This window comes from Pseudonaja textilis, chromosome 2 (assembly GCF_049901715.1).
Source record: "Pseudonaja textilis isolate UNSWEBS1 chromosome 2, rPseTex1.2, whole genome shotgun sequence".
Lineage (NCBI taxonomy): Eukaryota > Metazoa > Chordata > Lepidosauria > Squamata > Elapidae > Pseudonaja > Pseudonaja textilis.
Window position 1 is genome coordinate 105,769,352 of NC_141991.1, and position 20,624 is coordinate 105,789,975.

Below are 20,624 nucleotides of genomic sequence, written 5' to 3' on the forward strand. Positions count from 1 at the left end.
TTCTGAAAGTTAAAAAAAAAACATTCTTATTCCCAAGACAATGAAAATAGAATCCGACAAGTCCAAAATATTTTTGTTCCTGTTGAATGAGACATCAATTAAAATCTGTTGAAAGGTTGGGCATTGATGTCACTATCTCTTCTGGAGCCAGGAATTTCTATTATGACTCATGATGGTAGTAAGTTGAGGTACCCATGATTTTATGACTTTTTTGGCAGCAGCCATTAAAACAGTGTATTATTATGGGCAGTTTTTGGCCGGAAACTGGCCGAAAACTGCCTCAAAGCAGCAAAAACCATTGAAAATCGTGATCGCGTGATTATGGAATGCCACAACTGGCCATAAAGGTGAGCATATGAAATGCAATCACATGACCACAGAGGTGTGTGCAGGACCAGAACTCCAGAACTGAGTCATAAGTAATTTTTTTTTTGGGGGGGAGTCCTTCGTAACTTTGAATGGTTGCTAAGCAACTGGTCGTAACTGGAACATTACCCGTATAAAGAATAAATGAACCCCTACAGATTTTACTTGGCTGGTCATTACCAACTATAGGGAGTATGCTCACCTCCTTTTTAAGGCCATTGAACCAATGCTGTCTGAAGATGTTTCCATAGGCCATCATGATGTCACAGAGTACTGTTACCTTCCCACTGAAGTGGTACCTATTTATGTACTCACATTTGCATGCTTTCAAATTGCAAGCTGGGCAGGAGTCTGGGGCAAGAACAGGAGCTCACCCCGTCGTGTGGCACTTAGGTCTTGAATGTGGGCTGTTGACTTTCCAATAAACAAGCTTAGTGTCTTAACCACTCTAGCCATCTCACTGCCCCTGTATAAAGAATAGACTTCAGTAAACTATTATGTTGTTGGAAAGACAATCAGACTATGGCTTCCCTGAAACTTCTCTTTCTACAGTACCCCATCATAGTTCTGTTTTGGGAGGGAGCTATTACATGTGTTAACTTTGAGATGTTTTAATATTCTCATATATTCATATTGTTTTGAACTATATTCTTACTGCATAGAAATTGCTATGTACAAAGAAAGTGGTTTCTGTGTCCTACTTAGAGCTAAAATGTTTATTCTTCAGTTTTGGAAAGATGAATATATTGTCTCAACTACACAGTCAGCAGAAATGTTACTAGAGAAGCCTATGAACCAATCTCCTATCAATATAGATTTCACTAAGTTGGGTAAGCTTCAGTAAATAGTGCTATTTACGGAAAACCTTATAAAGTTTGTATGTATTAAAAACTTATTTGTGTATGTATATTTGAAATATTGTATACGTACTTACAAATATTTGTCTTTTATGCTTTTGTTGTTTTCTTTTGCTGTATTCATTTTCCTTTTTTTATACCTTTCTGTGTTGTTTAGGTTTTTTTCATGCTTTTGCGGGGGTATTCAATTACAGTTATTAAAGAAAAACAGAAACTTCCATCCGAGGCATTGCTGGTAAGAAAATAGAGAGGTCATGGCTTTTGTCTTTAAAGCTCTAGAATGCTGCAAGCTGTTTCTACTGCAAACTCTTTCTGCATTCTAGCCATATTGGGTTGCACAATGGACTGGAAAGTTTGTCTGGAAATCTGGCATGTCATGACAAAGCAATATACCTTCTGAGGGTATTCCATTGTTAGAATGAGCTCAAGATATGACTAAGATGAATGGCCATTACCAAAGATAAGCAGCATCATGAAAAGATTGTATTAGAGTCTTCTTGTTGGCAAAATGTTCTGAAAAACACACTGCCATTATAAGCATGCTGGCTAATTGCAACCTAACACTTTATGGGACTTCAAATCAGCTGCCTATGCCAAATTATGTAAGCTTTCTTAAAACTGTGGAGCTGATTGTTGAGTTTGATGCTATTCTTTGGCAGCATCTAAGATGAGTCATCACCCAAAATATTTACATACAACCCTTCCTTGGAAAACAATTTAAAATGAGATCACTCAGTTCTTGGCAGATTTAAAGAGAGCAAACAATTGTTCTGTTATTCTGTTCTGCATGCCCAATATCAAGCATACAAAGTAAATTAATGGTGTATTTTCTAACAAGAAAAGTTAGGGGAAATGTTTCTGCAGTAGTAAGCACCAAAGAATATTTTCTAGGCAAGATGGAAGGGAAAAGGGAAGTACAGAGAAATGGATCTGAAAGTTGAATCGTCCATAAGCTTTCGTCCTGTCCATTCCTCATTCAGTGACTGCAACGGTCAGGTGCTTATTTTTTTTAAAAAAAAACCCCTGTAATTTATGTGCTTTTCAGTAAACTGAGAAATTTTTGAATGGTAAATTTTGAAGCATTCAAGTACTGTATTACAGAAGGAATGTTGAATAGAAAACATGAGATAATCTCAAACAATCCTTTGAGCTTAATTTCTTTTTGCAAGTACAATTAAATAAATAAACTAGATTGTGCAATACAACCAGTTGGATAATGTTTGCTGTGGCTTATATTTGGAATATTGCCCAATATCGCAAGTTCTTTGGTATATCTGAGGAAAACATACACCAACCATTCTGGGCACAGACATACTATTCACACAGGATAACATGTATGATGTTGATGTGAGAAATTTGGGTGACAAACTGAAACCATTTCAAGATTCATCTCAAAATGATCAACTAACAAAGGCTACTTACTCTGGAATCAGTGGCATTTGTAAGGGGGCAAGAAGATCTGACAAAAGCAGTGACAGGGTACCGTAGTGGAAGCAGTACTCTTTTCTATGTGCATCATAATATACATATTCTCCAAAGAGTGACGTTGATAAGTGCTAGTGGAGAACATGCTTCCCACAAGGAAGGTAGCAACAGATGTTTCTCTTCCAGGGTGCAAAGAAAAATTATCTGCCGTAAACTCCATGTAGGCATCAGGAAGAGCATCCAGCCAGTAAATGTTCAGCGCCATCCAATCGCCCCGACTCCACCCATATTAAAGGATTACAGGGTCGTAAAAAGGAAGTGTATGTGTGTAGATATGTATATACACATACATTCATACGCACACAAAGAAAACCATCCTTTTTTTCTATTTATTAAAACATTTGAAAAACATGAGAAAAAACAGAATAACTACAAAATAGAGAAAGGGGGAGGGGAGAAATTAGTGGATAAAAGGATATCAGCAAATAAACAGTGAGTTTGCAATTTTCATGACATTAAAAGTTCGGTATTTATTAGTTAGTGGATTGATTGTGTAGAACTAAATACATATATCTTTTTTAAAAAAAGAAATAGAAATCTCTGAACAAGAATATAATCATTATTTATCATTATTCCAAGGATAAAAACACGTAATATATTTGGCAGCATATAAATTTAATAATTTTTTTAAAAGAAGGAAAGATCAATAGAAACAAAAATATTTGTTTTCAAATTCCTTCCCATTGTACCCTAACACATCATCACAATCAACATGTTTATTAACATTTGAAATTATTTCTGATTACACCACTTGTTCTCCCCCTAAAAATAGTTATCTTTTTGTATGTTGTATGAAACATAATTTTGCTTAAATTAGGTCAAGCTTCTGTTCTGAATATATATTATTAATTTTGCTATGGCTGTCTTTTTTCCAAATTTGGTCTCCCAGTCTGATATAGTTAATGAAGTGTCTCTTTATCAGTGCTGAACTAGATTTGTCTTCATGTCCATCAGGACACAACTTAATATACTGTGGTGTTTTTTAATCTATGTATTTTGGAACAGTTCCTAATTTAAAAAATCTGAGATTTCAATTCACTTGTTTTTATGGTTTTTAAAAAATAATCTTGAGCATTTCCTTCGAGTACTTTCAATTTTTATATGGACACTACATATGATAAAATGTGTACCTTTGCATTTTCCATCATATTTTATGACGTTATTTATTCATTTTTGCAATGGCTGACAGTTATATACCATCTTAAAACATTTAACACCAATTTTCTCTTAAATTATAGCTTGGAGTTCATTTTATTTTTTTTCCCCCTGTTAATTGTTCACATTCTTGAATTATAATTGTTTCTTTAAAATGTTGCATCCACTTTATAATGCAATTTTGCATTTGTTCTCTCTCCATGTTGTACTATAATAGCAAATAAATATACACTCTAGTAGATGGTTTTGATTCTGAAACATTTGTAAAAGTGCTTCAAATTATGCCATTTTTTTAAAAAATAGCCCTCCTTCTTTCTAAATATTTTTCCCCCAACAATCTGTAATTACATCACCTATGGTAAATTTTGACTTTCAACCATTCTTGTTGTATCTTTAACCTACTTCTGGAGTCTGAATGCACCTTTTTTTTTTCTTTTAACGACCTTGTAATCCTTTGCACTGAAGTGGAATTGGGGTGATTGCACACTTTTCTTGCAATAATTACCTCCAAATAAAAATATTGGAGGGTGAGATAAGAGGTAAAGTTGCTGGTCTTATTTTTTTTTTTTTTGGTAAAATTCCATGTTTTCGTCAAGTTTTATTTCATAATTTGTCCTTTCTTTTGTATCCTGGAACCAAAACTAGATAAAATCTCCTGAAGATTTTATCCATTTAGTTATCCATGACAAACAATTTGAAGAACAACATAATTTGAAATTTGGACAAGCAAGTCTCTCTCCCCCACCCACCCCACAATGCTTTTGTTGCTCTGCATGTACTCCTAAAACGTCCCCTTGCCAGCGGAGAAAACAGCTTCCCCAAACTGTAGTTAATAAAAACACAACTTTATACCACAATAGCACAGGAAAAGCTGGTTGCCTATGTCAAGACAATATAAGCTGGCCAAAACTGGTCCTTCAGGAAGCAGTTCGGATCAAAATAGCCTGGAAAGTATACTCATAATTCCTTAATCAGATAAAAATCTCAGTGTTTACTATGCAGACAATCAAAGTTATATTTGTTCTTCAGTCATTTTAAATTTACTTAATTTTTTTAAAAAAACAAAACAAAACCATGTTAAGTGTTACTTCTCCATTACTGAGATACGTAAGCAAAGTAGCAGTGAGAAGATTTCAGATAACAGATAATCAGAGTTGGAAGGGACTTTGTAGGTCATCTAGTCCAACCCCCTGCCCAAGCAGGAGACCCTACACCATTTCTGACAGATGGGAGTCCAATCTGTTCCTGAAAGTCTCAAATGATAGTGCTCCCACAATATCTGAAGGCAAGCTGTTCCATTGGTTGATTGTTCTCACTGTCAGAAAGTTTTTTCTTGTTTCCAGGTTAAATCTCTCCTTGTTCAGTTTCCATCCATTACTCCTTGTCTGGCCTTCGGGTGTTTTAGAAAATAGCTTGACCCCTTCCTCCCTGTGGCAGCCCCTCAAATATTGAAATATTGCTACCATATCTCCCCTGGTCCTTCTCTTCACTAGACTAGCCATGCCCGGTTCCTGTAACCGTTCTTCATATGTTTTAGTCTCCAGTCCCCTAATCATCTTGGTTGCTCTTCTCTGCACTTTTTCTAGAGTCTAAACATCTTTTTTATAGTGCGGTGACTAAAACTGGATGCAGTACTCTAGGTGTGGTCTTACTAAGGCTTTATAGAGTGGTATTAGTACTTCCCTTGGTCTTGATTGTATCCCTCTGTTGATGCAATTTAGGATTGAAGAAGAAATGTGGCAGAACAAAGAATCATCAGGGTTTCAACCCTAGTGAGAACCATGGAGACAGCATGGTTATCAAAATGGCACAGGAAAATCCTTTTGAAATAGACTTAAACCTGGGTTTCTTTGAGCCCATCCCACATCTAATTTGCTGCTCCATGTACCAGCTCCAGTTATGAGATAGAATAAAGGAATAATTTTAGAACCAGAGTTCTTGTAGTAAGTCAACCAAGAGTTAAAGTTAAAAAAAAATCTTGTTCCTCACCTTGCAAACAAACCCTAAACAGGAACAATTAGATCTGAAACAAAATAGCTATAGCTGCTTCACATTTCACTAAAAAGAAGCTAATCCATAGAAACATGATTCAACATTCTTAAACCTTGATGTGTTAATATTTTTGTCATAATCCATCTACATTTCTCAGTAATAGGACTACACTGCAATGGCAAAACAAATATACATATATCAGTTCATGTTCAAAGCTGCATTATTTTTTCTTTTGGTTAATCTTCCCTCCACTTGCTCATAATACTTGCTAGTATTGTGAGAAAGCTTTCTCTCAGAAAAAAAGAAATAGCTGAGGCAATACAGATAAATGCAGGTTAGGCAAATTTAAAAAACCTGTAAATTGAAACCAAGTTCTCCCATTTGCATTCATAACACACATTCCATGCAACTCTGGGCTTTGAGTTTATGAGCATGATCCAAGATTGCAGTCTAGTCATGCACCAGATATCATTCTTGGTTTCTTTGATAGCACAAAGATTGCTTTAGAAATTTCTGTTAATGGGTTTTACAGGCCCTTTTCAATTTTTGCCAACTCCTTTGAGATATTATGATTACATAAAAGGGATTTAGGGCTTTTAAAAAGGAACATAACAACCATTGTAGCCATATTGCACTCTTGTTACTTGGCACATTTTGAATCATGGGAACAGTTTATGAATCAGGAGTTTAAAAATGTAGTTGAGAAAACACCAACTTAAATGGAAACATCCAGGTGGCCCCAGGTGGCTGTGGGACACAACTGAGACTCTCCCTCACCTAGTCCACAAAAGAGCCATGAGGACCAGAATGACCACTATGGTGCTGATGGAAGCCCAGATGCCAGAAAACAATCACAAGGGCTCCCAAGACTGCTGAGATCCACCTTGGTTGAATTAAAAGAAGTAACTGTCAGAAAACTACTATGAGAGAAGTGTTTATGGGAGAAAGAGGACAACTAAAGATTCCCAGACCCAACCCTCCATTTCCCATGGCCTCAAGACCTTGTCAGTTGCGATTTCCCTATCTGTGGTTTTATACTGGAATGAAAGATTTGCAATTAACAAGGAGGCACTGTGTACCTAGTTATTAAAAGCCATAATACAAAAGGAGTGACAAATTCTATAGCAGCCATCCAGCCTAGTTAAGAAATATCATAGAAATGGGCAAGTAGGAGAGAACCTTTTACCAAGACTATTGCAACTTTGGAGGAAAAAGCCACTGCCACTGGAGAGAAGATAGAAATCTAGAAAATTATTGCATTAAGAAGAGAAAAAGAAATTGTAACTGGAGATACACCATGATTTTGTTGGAGATAAACAACTAGCAAGTTCAGACTACATGATACATGAGCTTATGCCCAGGAGGGACAAGGAGTAATATGGTTCTTTGCACAATTACAAAACATTGCACAAAACAGGGGAGCTAAAGGCCGCATTTTAGAGTGTCAGTCTGGCCACACCCAATATGGGTGAAGGAGGTTAGGAAGCTCTTTGACTCTGGGCTTACTGGAGGGCATGTGAAGGAATCCCTGTCAGTGCATTTCTTTATATATTTCTAAAACTTTTTGTTGTTTTATTTTGCATTACTTAGGAGATGCCTTTCCCCTTCTTTTTAATTTAAAAGTGTCAGAAAAGATACTCTTAATGTCCAGATTTATATATGAATCATGAGGCATTACTACACCTCAAATAGAACAATAGATGGAAACTTTAATCTTCATAATTGAATAAACTGTGCACTGATTTGGCTAGAAATAAAGATGGCATGGAAAAATGAGGGTTTCTCCCAGAGAGCAAGGCTATTTACTGCAAATTGGCACTATTCAAACCATTATTTTTTATAATGCCTCTTTCAGGCCAAAATGCACACAGAATGTCTTGCTGGTTGAAAATATCCCTGCCATCAAGGTAGCCCAGCATTGGGCTAGAACTATATAAAAGTATGTTTTTATTAAAATGTTTAATCTTTTTATAATTTAAATAAATAATTTCGCTCCTTCTAGACGAGATGAGGCATGTTTGAAAAAACTTACCATATGTGGTATCTTTAAATCAGCACCTTTGGTTACGCTCCAATTGTTTTTGCAAATATGGAATTCCCCCCCCCCTTTTTTTTTTTAAGATGAGCTACTAGGAAGGAGTGATATGCAATATCACACCAGCTTCACTTTGATCCTTCTGATTGTGCTAAGTTAGTATCATGGGGAAAGCCAAATCTGCAGGTAACACAATGATTTCCTTGTTTCCTTCTCTCTTTTCCCTCCCTGTGTGTTCCTGACTGGGGCATGGAATGCATAAGTTAATAAGATTACAAAAAAGTACAGAATGCTCCAAAGTGACATGTTGATGTGGGTGGGCTTTTGTAACTGTCCCACAATTGTGAGGCAGTTAAAATAGTCCACCCACATCTATATCTCACTTTGGAGCACTCTGTACATTTTGGTAAACTATTTAATCAACATTATAAGATTTAAAATATTATTTACATAATAACAATCCACTACTATCTATTTATAAATGGTTCTTAGAATATCCTAAATTAGGTATTCTAGAATATAGGAAAAACATGGAAGCATGGAATAAGAGGGGGAACTGGTACAAGAGGCAATAGAAGACCATAGATACATTTATTTATTTGTTAGAATTTTTTTTTATCCTGCCTTTTATTACTTTATAAGTAATTTATGACTGTGAACATACATAATACCCCTTCTTCCTGCTATTTTCCCCACAAAAACCACCCCGTGAGGTAGGTTGGACCAAGAGTGAGTAACTGACCCAACTGGCTTTCATGCATAAGGCAGGACAAGAACTCCCAGTCTCCTAGTTTCTAGGCCAGCACTTTGGTTTTAACTCACTATGATTGTTTCATTGTTCTGAATCATTGAATGGGCAATACCAAATACCTTGATTTCACATTACATTTAGTGCAACAGAAATAAATATTTTGTGTATAGTGGACAACCATGCATCTTTTTAGGGGAAAAATGGGTTGATTCAGCTAACTTTGATGACTATACAGAATTTGATTTTTTAAATAGGATTTCTTAGTTTGATAAATCTGACTCTCACTACAAAAGAATATGCTACATTTGAATTCTACTGTATAGTGCAATATTAATGCAATATTGGGTTTTCAATTCAATTGTATAGAATGTGAAGGATGTGTGTTTGTTTCATTTTTATAATGTACACTGAAAATGGCATTTAATTTTGTTGAACGAAATTAAATGACAATAAAGTAATCTAAAGTGGCATATACCTTATCATAATATCTTTGTATCGTAAAGCATTTTGCAAATTTCATTACAATGTAGTGACTTACTACACAATTTTCAGAGATAACAGAACTTCAACTCTGATCTAGAGAATTGTAGCCATTATCCTAGTTATAGGGACTAAAAGGCGATGAGCAGTTTAAAATATGGTCACATGAGGGAATGTCATTAATTATATATTGCTAAGTGAAAAAAAAAGTAATACAAAACTGACTTTTTTGCTCATAGCCCTTTATACACAAAAATTGTGTTGTGAAAGCATAGATTCAAATGAATACATGGGTAGTTTAGGCCTAAGATTCCCCAAAATCTCTCTGAAGTTTCCCCTTCTTTTACTAGACAGCTGTTTCTTTCCTTGTTTCTTAATCTTAATCAAGATTACGAAGCAAGTAATAGTCCACACCCAGTATTTGCTTTTATTTTATTTTTTAAATCCCTGCCCTAGCAACCTTAGAAAACTATTTAATGATGTAAAAAGGCCACAGTTGTGGTTTACAAACACCTCAGTAAGGCTTAAAAAAAGAAGCAAGCAAAAAATGACTCCTTTCCGCTCCCAAGATTATACTGAAGTATGGCCATCTTGATATTTCTAAGACAGGATGTTAAACAATTTTTTTACTTACAATTGACTTTTAAGAATCATTCCATCATGTGGAAATTTATAGTTAATTCCTTGAAAATAATCCTAAGGTTGCTTTGTGTTACATGTTTTCAGAGTGGGTTAACCCAGTTTTAAGGAACAAGAATGATGAGCTAGCTCACATACATGCTACTCTGAATTTTATTACTTTCATTTCCTTCATTGCAGCAGATCATCAGCAAATTTTGTCCTTCCCCATAACAGGGCCCACAAGATTGGGTTGTGCCCAACAACACGACAGTAAGATGAATAAAATTTTGGCGAAGTATGAATCAAAGGAGGCAGAGTCCAAGATATTTTTCGTTATTTTTCGTTGAATATGAGGAAACTGTAAATTCTATATATCTATTTATTTAACAGAATGTGTTGACATTTCTAGGCAGACAGAGTAGCCCCTTCGGCTAATCTGTAAAGCAGAGTTACAGGACACTTCAGTTTGCTATTTTAAAATGTTAAAATCCTTACAGCTTTAGTGTTGTAGTGTTCATGTAGCAGAAATGGTGAGACATAGTGGTGGGATCCACTTTTCCCCTGGTAACTTATATAAACTCTGTTAACCTGTATCACCCATATTGTATTGCTGGCTTTTGCACTCTGCATTTCCTTTGATTACCCTCTAATAACATTATCTTCTATATTTAACTTCTGTCCTAGACTTATTTATCTCAACTTCATTATTGTAGTGAACAGACATGTGACACTCTAAAAGGGAGGAAAAGTTGATGGATGCCAAGAAAAGACAGGAATGTTCTGGGTAGGCATATCCAGATGCTAAATCAAATCCCCCACCTTAATAAGTAAGCTAAGAAAAATCAGTCAGCTGAAAACTTCTGTGTACTGTAGACATTATGTTCCAGCTGGCATAAAGGAGGTCCATCTGCAAAGGGGTCCATCTCTTGAAATTCTTGTTCACAAAGACACTTTATACATTATTTTTAATTTGTGCAAATTTCTGGACTCATTTTTCTATAAGTATGCTTGTCTTAAATCCTAAAAGAATGTACTGATATTCAACTAATCACTCAATGCCAGAACATTATAAAATAATTTAAGGGACATCATCAAATTGTGTGATGAGCCACTGATTGAGTAAGAAAGCTTGGGCTGATTGTGATTTTGTGGCTTCTTGTAAATCCTGCTTGCTTTCATCTAGCCACAATTCAGCCTGATTTTGAGTCATCCAGGTTTCATCTAGCCACAATTCAGCCTGATTTTGAGTCATCCAGGTTTCCATTGCAAACCCGGAAGTTCATTTTTAATATCACTCTACAGGTGGAAAGAAATTGGACCTTTTACTCTTCACGTCTATCCTCCCTGAGTGAAAATTCATTTTCTTTGCGTTCCTTCATCACTTCCATGTGGTCTTTTAAATTACGTATTTATCACAAGAGCTGGTCCAGAAAAGTCTACCTCAGTGCTTTAATAAGGCCAAAGAGAAACATCACCTGGTAGGTAAGAATACAGTATGTTGTGTTAGTATATATGGCTGAATGCTAAGCAGTATCAACACAGGTCAAGGATGCAATTTTTAAAGTGACACCTCAATCTTAATATTAAGAATAATCTTTGATTTGTAACAGTGGCTGTCAACTAACGGTATGCCAAATGAGTCTAGGCAGGGCACAAATTCCATCCTTAAATTGAGAAACACGAGAGGGGTGAGAGCAGGTGGTCTCCAGTTGAGTATGCCAAAACAAAGGAACCAAGTACATCTTGGCAGAACATTTTGGTGAAGTCTAGGACTGGAACAGCTACTGAAAGATTATGGCTTAGGAGCCAAAATAATATTTTGCACTGATTAGCTAACTTAATGTTTGTTTTAACCTGAGTTTAGAAAAAGATAATTACTAGAAAATATTGCTTTGCTCACAATTAGTTATATTTTAGTTACAAAAAGTATTGTAAATAGTATCAATGCATTTTTAAAAGGCTTACTATAAGTGATAAGCTTAACAGAATGCCTATAAACCACGGTTTTTTGCTTATCTTATTAGAACCCAAATTTGTTGAAAACAAATGGCTGAGAAACATTAAATTGGAAGATATTTCAGAAAAACTTACATGAGCAACATGTTTTAAGTTGCTATAGCAACACAACTAATACAAAAAAAGCATTTTAAAAGATAGTATCTTTATCAAGGAAACACACTGATATGTTCTTAAAACTAATCTACAGATTATCATTCTGCAAAATGCTACAACCAAGATAACAGTGTTTGCTTCACTGAAAGATGGTCAATACAGGCAGGACTATTTGAATCAAGATACAATATTGTGAGCATTCAAGAGACAATAAAATCAAGAAGTTGTTCCCTTTGCTCCTGTATGTGCCTCTTCTTTCTGTTACGTCAGCCTGAAGTGATTCACATTTTCTAGCAGGACAAAGCCAGCTCCCTATACTTTTCATATTCCTCCAGTAGTAAATGATGGAAGACAGATATTGGCAAAAGTAGTGTAATTCCTGTGCAATATTCAAATAGAGCTTCATATACCCTTACGTCAGCTATGAATTAGCTTTATGTTACAAGCATTCCAAGTTTTGAATCAATAAAGCAATACATATATATAGCAAGACTCCCTTAGCACTGATTTTCAGGAAGGGAAAATGAGTAACTGAAGTAAATTGCAACCACTCCCAAAGTTACAACATTACAAAACATGAAAAGAATTATACGAAACAGACTTCTCAATCTCAGATGTTTAATTATGAATCCTTGAGAACACAATGTCATTAATCAATATTTATATATATTATTGCTAGAATGTAAGGTTTACCAGTCCTAACCAATATCCTAACCAATCTGTTTTGCAGTTCTTATATTAAGTAAACGACTTCCTCTAAAGACTTTAAAAAAGGTTCCCTTTCAACTTCCTTCTACTACCCCAAAATTGTTTTCAAATTGGAATTTGAATTAACAAGCTGACATCATGTCTCCTTATGTCAAAATGTCCTGCTAATATAATGTAGTAAGAACATGCAAAGATTAGCCGTTTATGATATGGGCCATAAAGCAGCAGTGTTGCAGAAAACAATTTTAGTTAACCAATTGACTTAAGGACTTAAGAAACGAAGTTTCTAAACTCATGGGCACCTGAACACAATTGATAATTAAAAAATCCCTCAGTTCTAGATTTCCCTATTTGACTGAACTTGAAAATATTCAGCACTGTCAATTTTGGTAGTTACTTCATCCACTGTTGAATTTATGTGGAATCAAAAGAAGTGCTTTTAGTGTCAATCAATTGAAAAAGCTCTATATATTCCATGTCTGAAATTAGGAGAAAATATAAAAAGCTAAACTTTCATTTTCTAGTTTTAGCAGAAATTTTTGTGTATCTCCTCCACTTTTAATACATCTCTCCTATTTCTGCCTCTTACTACTTTATACTTCAAAAAGACTTGAATTAAATGACTTATGCAGATGCCCAGTGTTCTTGCCTTACATAAAGCACAGTTTGTTTAAAGTCCTCTGATGGAATTTTCCAGAAGAACTTGTTCCTCAAACTTCCTGAAATGGCTTGCTAAAAAGCACAGCACTTGTTTTCCTTCCTTCTGTTGCTCAGACAGTTCCCTTATGTAATCAATTAGGGTAACAATTCTTGGAATGCAATTACAGCAATTTTGTTTATAGCAGAAGATACCAGAGAAAGCAGGGCATTCAGAGAACTTTATTCCACCTAGTGGTAGAAATATATTCTACCATGTAGTGTTATTTGAAAAGCTAATGTCACAACATAAATTGACTAATGAAAGTTATCAAAAATCCGAATTCCACAACTGGTACTGAGTCAAAACTTAAGACAAATATCTTGGTATGTCCTTTAGTAAGTTAAGTAGGGGTTCTATAATGTAATTGAAAAGCATTAAAACCTCAATTCTTATAAAACTTCAAAAAGCAATCTAATTAAACTTCTTGGTATGACAATGGAAAATGTTTTGTTGTTATGGTCAAATTCAATAATTCACATCCACATGCAGTTGTAGAGAATATATTTATTGTTTTGGTGCCTATTTGTGAAACTGGTGTGAGTTTATCTCAAAAGAGAATCCTACTGAACCAGACTTCCAACAAGACAGATGACATATAAGTATACCCAAAAGAAGGTTCTGTATTGCCCATGCAATTCCAAGTTAGTGACATAATTATCTAGCTCTACATGACATTTAAATAATTCTGCAATCCTAGATCTATATTTTAAAACATACACTATTTTACAGTACTGAAAACAAGATTTCTGACAGAAGACCATATGGCAAAAGAGTATATATACAATGAGGCTTTTTCCCGAACTGAGTAAACTGCAAAAGGATTGTTAAGTGGTCAAAAGTTTATTTTTAATCAGAAAGTTAAAATGACCAGCCAATATAATCTTCATCTAGACAATCTAGACTTCAGTTGTAAGTTTGCATATATACCTGGAAAAATTTGAATTGATTCCAGCAAAGAATAGCTAGATTATGGGTTGAACTGAAATCCAATGAGGGGCTACATCAAACATTTAGCTGCAAATAATTTGATGGGGGAGGACTTTTTTTGAGTGGAAGTACCTCAGTATTGTTGCACCATTCCTCTAAGACAGTGCTGGTGATCTTTTTGTTGTTGTGTGCCGAAAGTGCGTGTGAGCGCATGCATAATGCAATGCACGCACGACCCCCACCCCGTGCATGCACGTGGGACCCCCGCACTCCTCCTGCCCCCTGTGCATGAGCCTCTTGCATGTGCCCTGCCCCCCCACGCATGCACACCAGATACCTAAAAATTAGCTGATTGGTGGGAGGTGCATGCGCAGGGGAACTGAGCTAGGGCGATAGCTTGCGTGCCCGTAGAGATGGCTCTGCGTTCCACTTCCGGCACGCATGCCATAGGTTCGCCATCATGGCTCTAAAATGCCAGTTCAGCATGATTAACCTGAGCTTCCCTCTTGTTCTAAAAGTATGCCTAGTGAATTACCCTGAATTTGTCAGTTGATTATATTCCCCCACATTGTTTGTCAACAAATGAGATATGTTTTGGCCATTCTGAGCTTCATTAGGTTTTCTTCTTATTGTCCTACTCATGGAAAAAACACCTTGCCTTGTGCATCCAAATTGCAGGTTGAGAGAAGTATAGTGACTTTCAGATCTCCAAAGACACTCCATATATATTTTTCACACTGGATCTTTTTTTCTTGTCCTCTTATAACTCTTTCCTGTTAGCAGCATGGCCAACTTGTGGACAATAAATTATTCTCATTATGAAAAACAGCCTTCTGGCTTAACTTTCAAGGAGCCAATGTTTTACACTGTGTTCATGGCCAAGAGCCTCTATAACTGAATAAACATATTTACAAAATAGTACATCTTATTGGGAGAATATATTGTTACATTCATTATGGCGGCTATGAAAGGGGAAAAACCCTTAAGTATCATGACAGTGAAGATTCCATTTCATTTTGTTCTTAAAAGTTCATCCTGCTTCTAAGACAGCTTCAAATCATGAACAAGATTGTTCAGATCTCCTTGCATCAACATATGTGGCTCATTTCAGATAACCTAAAATGTTAGATCAGAATTAAGATTTTCCTTTTCTGCTTTACTTAAACAGATGGTAAAATGGGGTATTTCATAGTGTGGTTACTTTAGAGGTGATCCCTGTTGTGTTTGTTAGGCAGAAATAATACAAATTGGGATGGTGGGGTGGTTGATTCCTCCAAACTAAACATAACTGATACATATACGTTATTATAGTTAACATAAAGCACCATGATGTCACTAATTGAACAGAATAATAGGGTCACAGAAAACTAAGCCCGATAGAAAAAAATTAACTTCATTTTTGAATTCAGCATGAAAAAGGTTTAGAACACTTATTACAATTTTTGTGACAAAATTGTTGACTGTGTTATCTTTCCACCTGATGTGTATTTGATCAATGGACTTTGATTAATGGAGGAAAACTTGGTTCTTCCTGCGGAATTTGACCACTGCTCTTCAATAAATGCGTATCTGGAAAAATAGTAAGAGATATGATTAGTAAGGTTCAGACTTAAAATCATAGCTAATCTTTCCTCAATTTTTTAAAGATCATACAAAGCTCAGCAGATACCCTGTCTCTCTCTGGGCTTGACTGGGAGAATGTAAGTCTGGACCAAAGTTATATATACAATATAACTGAATCAACTTCTTTCAAGGATAAAATGTTCTACTAAAACTCAACTATTTCACAGAGGATGCAGAATTATTAAGCCTATCAAAGGCAAATGGAATGAGGCAAAGTGAGAGTGTAAAACCTTCTAATCTTATTAGAATACATACTGCATTCAAGTGTGTGCTGGAACGCTGTTAGGGAATTATGTCCATCAGCAGAAAGCAATGCGTTCACTCTATAAATTCAATTCTTGTAGTTCAAACTGACTTCACGTAACATTTATTGTGGAACATTTTTATAAATGTTTAATATTTTTCATATTCAAAGTACTTCATTTTTTATAATCCACATCCATCCTAGATTTTTACAATGGTGCCTTCTTCTATAGATTTAAAAACCTACTAAGCAGAGTGAAATACTGGATAAGAAGCAATGGATGGAAACTAATCAAGGAGAGAAGCCACCTACCATAGAACTAAGGGAGAAATTTCCTGACAGTGAGAACAATTAATCAGCGGCACAACTTGCTTTCAGAAGTTGTGAATGCTCCAATACTGGAAGTCTTTAGGAAGAAATTGCACAACCATTTATCTGAAATGGTGTAGGTTTCCTACCTGAGCAAGGGGTTGGACTAGAAGACCTCTAAGGTCCCTTCCAACTGTTATTATGTTCTGTTCATATTTGACTAACCTAAGAACTGAATCTGAAATTTAATCTCCAATTTTTATTATATCATATTCCTGCTGCAGGCACTTAGGAGAAAATCTGTGTTTTTCTCTCTGCTCCCCTATTTTATCCTTCCAACATCCTTCAATTAGTCAGGTTAAATAAGAGTCAGTCTAGAGATATATATTTTGGTGAGTTTTAATCCTGAGTCTTTACCCAATCATTCATCACATTTAGGCACTGATCTTATGGCAATAAAACATTTAGCAACTTTGTTGAGGCAATGTTGGCCCTCTTTACAGAAGAGCTCCAAGACTGAGCACAAGGGCTCCCTGTGCCAAGGTGACCATTTAATTTAGCACTCCATGAACAAAGATAACCAGATTAATTTGTTATCTACAGAACAGTAAGAGTGCATATATATAATTCAAAACTGATATTCAGCTCCACTCTACAAAATACAGCCAGTATAGCTTGGTGGTCAAGATTTTGGACTTGGAGGTAGGGGAGACTGGTTCAGGGTCTTACTTAGCCAGAGTTCATTGCATGATTTTAGACTAGTGATTGCAATCCAACCTATTTCATACAGTTATTAGTGGATCTAATATTTGGAGAAATCTTAAGGAAACCGCACAGAAATCTTCAGAAACGTGAATGCAATAACACATACCCGTGGTGCTATGCGTATAAAATAAACTGCTCAAAAAAATAAAGGGAACATTTAAACAACACAATATAACTCCAAGTCAATCACACTTATGTGAAATCAAACTGTCCACTTAGGTAGCAACAGATTGACAATCAATTTCACATGCTGTTGTGCAAATGGAATAGACAACAGGTGGAAAGCAGAGGCAGTTAGCAAGAAATCCCCAATAAAGGAGTGGTTCTGCAGGTGGTGACCACAGACCACTTCTCAGTTCCTATGGTTTCTGGCTGATGGTTTGGTCACTTCTGAATGCTGGTGGTGCTTTCACTCTAGTGGTAGCATGAGACGGAGTCTACAACCCACACAAGTGGCTCAGGTAGTGCAGCTCATCCAGGATGGCACATCAATGCGAGCTGTGGCAAGGTTTGCTGTGTCTGTCAGTGTAGTGTCCAGAGCATGGAGGCGCTACAGGAGACAGGCCAGTACATTAGGAGATGTGGAGGAGGCCGTAGGAGGGCAACAACCCAGCATCAGGACCGCTACCTCCACCTTTGTGCAAGGAGGGACAGGAGGAGCACTGCCAGAGCCTTGCAAAATGATCTTCAGCAGGCCACAAATGTGCATGTGGCTGCTCAAGCAGTCAGAAACAGACTCCATGAGGGTGGAATGAGGGTCCGACATCCACAGGTGGGGGTTGTGCTTACAGCCCAACACCGTGCAGGACATTTGGCATTTGCCAGAGAACCCCAAGATTGGCAAATTTGCCACTGGTGCCCTGTGCTCTTCACAGATGAAAGCAGGTTCACACTGACCACATGTGACAGATGTGACAGGGTCTGGAGACGCCCTGGAGAACGTTCTGCTGCCTGCTCTAGCATGATCGGTTTGGCAGTGGGTCAGTAATGGTGTGGGGTGGCATTTCTTTATGGGGCCGCACAGCCCTCCATGCGCTCGTCAGAGGTAGCCTATCTGCCATTAGGTACTGAGATGAGATCCTCAGACCCCTTGGGAGACCATATGCTGGTGCAGTTGGCCCTAGGTTCCTCCTAATGCAAGACAATGCTAGACCTCCTGTGGCTGGAATGTGTCAGCAGTTCCTGCAAGACAAAGGCATTGATACTATGGACTGGCCCGCCTGTTCCCCAGACCTGAATCCAATTGACCACATCTGGGACATCATGGCTTGCTCCATCCAAGAATGCCCTGTTGCACCACAAACTGTCCAGGTGTTGGGGGATGCTTTAGTCCAGGTGTGGGAGGAGATCCCTCAGGAGACCATCTGCCACCTCATCAGGAGCATGCCCAGGCGTTGTAGGGAGGTCATACAGGCACGTGGAAGCCACACACACTACTGAGCCTCATTCTGACTTGTTTTAAGGACATTACATCAAAGTTGGATCAGCCTGTAGTGTTTTTTTTCCACTTCAATTTTGAGTGTAACGCCAAATCCAGACCTCCATGGGTTGCTAAATTTGATTTCCATTAATAATTTTTGTGTGATTTTGTTGTCAGCACATTCACCTATGTAATGAACAAAGTATTTAATAAGAATATTTCATTCATTCAGATCTAGGATGTCTTATTTTTGTGTTCCCTTTATTTTTTTGAGCAGTGTATAATGTAACATTGAATTATATGCTAATTTCTCTTGTGTGTGCATTATATTCTTGTACACAGGAGGTAAGGAGGACTACATTTTCCCTATTCACGGAATTTCTTCAAAAGTTTAAAGCTCAGTAATGACTCTATTGTGTTAAAAAATCACCAATGCTAAATGAAATGGGAATTACCACTCATATTCATACTGTGCATGCTTAAGCTTTAATAAATAAGAAAAGTTATTTTAGTCCTGTTGTTTTGTTATAGGGATCTATTTTTGAATTGAAGTTATTTCTGTGTTAATTTTGTTTTCTAATATTTATTATTACATATTACAAGGTTGGGAAACGACAGAACGATAAGAGAAATGGAGAAAAAATTACAAGGCCAGAAAGGACATTGAGCCTCCATTAACTGTATAACAGTCTGTAAACAATTCAACTCTCATTCTACATTTGAAAAAGCATAGTACTATTGGGAGTCCCTTTTGAAGATCTATTTAGCAATTAGACTTGTATGTACCAATTAATATATTTAATTTCACATTTTTGTTATCAAATAACTTAAAAGTCAAAATACTGCTTCTAAATAGAACACTGGGAAGCTTAAATACAAGATGGTTACCTATAAAGAGTTGCTGTAAATAGTCTTTTTTTCCCCTGTTTTCTTCTTGTTTCATACATTCAGCATCTATAAAAAACACTGGTTAGCTACGGGTAAAAATAAAAGCATATCAGCAAGATTCCAATATTTATTAAAAGGGAAATTTAAAAAATCGGTACAGGATCAATTGCTTTTTGCTTATGCTGCATACCTCACTTTTTAAAAACCAAAACCAAATATAGTTACCAAATATAATTACTTAACAGCAGTCAAAGCCACAACAATCATATAAAACTATGTCGCACATCACAACTTAGCACATCTTTTCCTGTATGGTATTCTGCACAAATACCACACAGGAAGATCTGTATGCAGTATCATACATGACCATCAGGTTCCTGTAAGGATGCTCACACCTGTTACTGCATAAGGCGGACCCCTAAAAGGTTGCCTTTTCTTAATCTTGGGCAAAGTCAGGCTCACTGGTATAAAACAGGACCCCCAAGGAGACCCAGCCACACAGCAGCCATTTTCTAGCCCATGGACGTTAATGCCAGCAAACTTTAGCACATATTTGAAACGTTCAAAGTACAATATTCTCCTATCCGCTAACCAGCAGGTCCAGATGTGCCAAATGCAAAGTCCCATAAGCCGAGGGCAGCATGACTTGAGAACCTGGGAGGGTACGAAGGGAAGGCTTTGAGAAGCTCCGGGAAGGAAGAAACCCACCTTCTACGTCACCGAAGTCTACAGCTCTCCTATCTCACGTCGGCTCTCCACCTTGAGATATCGCTAGCGAAGGAAAGAGGAACGGAAGGCGAACTCCTCCGGCCATCACGTTAGCAAAGGAGACCTTAGTAGGCCAGAGGAGGCGGCGCTCCATTGCCGGACCACTATTGCGCCTGCGCACTTAGAGGAACGCAACGCTGCCCCACAGCGAAGGGAGGGGGAAAAAATGTTCTTTCTGCGCATGCTCCTTGTAGTTCCCTTGTGCTCCACGCTGTCACAGGGTACGGCGGCGTGAGAGTTACTCGGTTGTTAGACCAAACGCTACTTAATGGAGAATGAGTTTTTACGCTAAGGTGTCTGATTTATCACTCTTCGTGGTCTTAACAGTGGCGTGGAGGGTTGTTCGGAGCCCTCGCTTTTTTTCATTTGCATTGATAGCTCCAGTTTTAGAAATAGAAAACCTCAGCTAAAGCAGTAT

At 36.9% G+C, this 20,624-nt stretch overlaps 2 long non-coding RNA genes and 1 other non-coding gene across 3 annotated transcripts in view; all 3 read right to left on the reverse strand.

Moving 5' to 3' along the window:
• Positions 1-14,740, reverse strand: part of LOC113437191 (uncharacterized) — a 34,223-nt gene extending 19,483 nt beyond the window's left edge. Inside the window, exon 1 of the long non-coding RNA XR_015741799.1 lies at positions 13,217-14,740. This is a non-coding gene — a long non-coding RNA (uncharacterized LOC113437191). The remainder of the gene's footprint in view (positions 1-13,216) is intronic.
• An 826-nt stretch (positions 14,741-15,566) lies between these two features.
• On the reverse strand, positions 15,567-20,324 carry LOC113437186 (uncharacterized). The gene is made up of 3 exons (XR_003374194.2): positions 20,147-20,324; positions 19,439-19,504; positions 15,567-15,758 (listed from the first exon to the last, which is right to left on the reverse strand). It is a non-coding gene; the product is annotated as an uncharacterized LOC113437186 (long non-coding RNA).
• On the reverse strand, positions 19,781-19,959 carry LOC113437263 (small Cajal body-specific RNA 16). The gene has a single exon (XR_003374205.1).
• Positions 20,325-20,624: the final 300 nt, after the last annotated feature.